Source organism: Littorina saxatilis, linkage group LG12 (assembly GCF_037325665.1).
Source record: "Littorina saxatilis isolate snail1 linkage group LG12, US_GU_Lsax_2.0, whole genome shotgun sequence".
In the NCBI taxonomy this organism is placed as follows: Eukaryota; Metazoa; Mollusca; class Gastropoda; order Littorinimorpha; family Littorinidae; genus Littorina; species Littorina saxatilis.
The window spans coordinates 55563491-55566523 of NC_090256.1; the positions used below are offsets into that span (position 1 = coordinate 55563491).

Below are 3033 nucleotides of genomic sequence, written 5' to 3' on the forward strand. Positions count from 1 at the left end.
TTCATTCAATCAAGATCAGAGAAACAAAAGGAAGTAAGCGCTCTAAATGCACTCGCCATGTGCAACACGAGTATGCACCGACCACTCTGCACGCAAGTTCCTAGTGCAGAAACTTTCCGAGAATAACGTTCCTCCGACCAAAATAATGCAGCTATCTGGGCACAAAAACGTCCAGAGTATTAACAATTACAGCAGCATTTCCCAAGAGGAACACCGTGGCTTCAGTCTGATGCTAAACGGCACTGCACCTAAGAGTTCTGCGGAACCAGTCTCCTGGCACCTGAGAGAATAACGAGCATTGACAAATTCTTAAAAAGTCAAACTTGACTTAATGTAAGAAGTTAGACAAAAGTCCTGGCGATTGGTTTCGCGATGTTTACTTACTGGCTGGTTTTCAGCTTGTGCAGCATCTTGCGCCAAGATGGCGGGCAGACAAAGGCCAAGCACTAATAGCATGTTCATTCTGCTGGTGGTGAAAGTTCACTGCAAACGAAAGACGACTGGCATGAGACGGCAGGTACAAAGGAACATCCACGTCGGATCAAAAGAAGACACGCAAGTAAAGGACAAAAGAGACGGTCAGACAGACAGGCGGACAGACAAAGATATACAGAGAGAGAGAGAGAGAGAGAGAGAGAGAGAGAGACAGACAGACAGACAGACAGACAGACAGACAGACAGACAGAGACAGAGAGAGACAGAGACGTAAGACGTAAGACATTTTATTGATTAAACACACAAGGTTCATTTCAACAGGGTGTGGGGAGGGGGGAGGGGGGGGGGTCAGTAATACATGCCGTGTGTTTGTATTCATGGACAGTCACATGGTTTTATCTCTTTCTCTCTAACATACACTCACACGAACGCACGCACGCTCTCACTCTCTCTCCCTCTCTCATTCTCTCAAACCTAAAAACATATCCAGCGCATGAATTAACAATATGGATAGGTGCAACGACAAACAAGTTTACAGTACTAACATACATTATCGGCTATCAATCCTGCTCTATCGTTCCACGGCACAAACTCTCTCTCTGTCTCTGTCTCTGTCTCTCTGTCTGTCTGTCTGTCTGTCTGTCTCTCTCTCTCTCTCTCTCTCTCTCTCTCTCTCTCTCTCTTTCTTTCTAACATAGAAACATTTCCAGCATGCACATAAATCAACAATTTGAATGGGTACAACAACAACACAAGTGTACTACACCAGCATACATTATTTGCTATCAAACCTGCTCTAACGTTCCACGGCACAAACTATGTATAACACATCGCCGTCTCGTTCACCTGTTCCACATTGGGTAACTTGTCAAAAAAACTCTTTCTTTTTTGAAAAACACAATATAAGAATCTGGCCACCTGCAACACTCAATCCTCTTTATCTACAGACATAACACGTATAATACTGCTCGCATCTTCACTCTGGGTTTTTTCTCTTAATATTTTGACATCAAGTCTATAATCACAATATCCTTTGCATACAAACAATACATGTTTCTCGTCTTCCACGTCCTCTCTGCATACAGGGCAAATCAAAAGGCCCGGTACAACGTCAGTTCGATAGCGGCATTTGTGAGTGTTTATGGGTGAAATACCAAATCGAAATTGTATGTATGCATCTCGAAAACAACGGAGCTGAATATGATCTATATACACTTCAACGCGAATTTCTTGTTTAAAGAGCGAATAAAATGCAAATCGCTCCGAGTTCATGATGCTGTCGTGCCAGTCTTGCTGGAAGCAATCAAACAATCGTTGCCTGAATACTGCTATAAATCGATTCAAATCGCCTACACCTTGTTGCAGCCAGACATCTCCATAGCCGTACATGCATTAAATTTCTTTTAAATAATGAGACCATGTTTTCTTGCCATAACCCTGTAAATGTTTCATCATGTCATAAGCTTTCCTTGGGAGTCTTTCGCTTGGCAAATGTAACACTAGAGACAGAGAGAGACAGAGAGAGAGAGAGAAACGGAGAGAGAGAGAGACAGAGAGAGAGAGAGAGACAGAGACAGAGACAGAGAGAGAGACAGACAGACAGAGAGACAGAGAGACAGAGAGAGACACACACACACACACAGAAAGAGAGAGAGAGACACACACACACAGACAGAGAGAGAGAGAGAGAGAGAGAGAGAGAGAGAGAGAGAGAGAGAGAGAGAGAGAGAGAGAGAGAGAGAGAGAGAGAGAGAGAGAGCGAACCTGAAACTGAAAGTGAACTTGATTACCAAAAGGATAAAGGTTTTAATCAAAGCCTACTCTTCCAACGTGCACCTTATGCAAACTCATAAAGACATACGCCACCAACTACCCTTTGGTATTGTCTCATTTAAGAGTTCAAAAAAAGTAAAAAGATTTATTTATACAAAGTGTACGAGGCGCACCACAACAGCAGTACGTTCTCGTATATATCCAGCATTACATAAACTCAGAGGCAAAAGAAACGCAAATGCTGCAGTGAAGATGGCTTACCCATGAATTTTAATGTCGAATTAATTATTTCGGGTTAACAATAACAAGGAAACGAATTGACCGATACAAAAACCATACGGAAAAGTGTATTGGGATGAGAGCCTGACGTGCCATGTTCCCCTGAACACTGTTTGAAGACTGTTGAAAGTCAAAAGCGTGTTGCTCCTCCCTGGGCGTTGATGACTGTGGCGCACCTCCGGTACATGGAGAGGACGAGGTGATTAATTTGCTGCTGAGGGACCTGAGCCCACACCTGGGTCACGGCAGCACGCAGTTCTGCTGCTGTGCGGGGTCTCCGGGCAAGGGCATTAATCCTTCTTTGCATGATGTCCCAAAAGTGTTCGATTGGGTTGAGATCCGGAGATCGAGCAGGATGAGGCAGAATGTTCACGCTGTTGTGACGCAACCTGTCCTGGGTAGCACGTGCAGTATGGGGACGGGCATTGTCTTGCTGGAACAGGCAGTTCTGGTACCTCTGGACAAATGGAACCACATAGGGACGCATGACTTAATTGATGTAGCGATCTGCATTGACACCATTCCCACGACCTTGGCCGACGTTCT

At 44.4% G+C, this 3033-nt stretch overlaps 1 long non-coding RNA gene across 4 annotated transcripts in view; it reads right to left on the minus strand.

Annotated features, from left to right (window-relative positions):
* Positions 1-490, minus strand: part of LOC138982319 (uncharacterized) — a 4094-nt gene extending 3604 nt beyond the window's left edge. For all 4 annotated transcript variants that reach the window (XR_011460833.1, XR_011460832.1, XR_011460830.1 and 1 more), the window contains exon 1: positions 385-490. This is a non-coding gene — a long non-coding RNA (uncharacterized lncRNA). The remainder of the gene's footprint in view (positions 1-384) is intronic.
* Between the last annotated feature and the right edge of the window lie 2543 nt (positions 491-3033).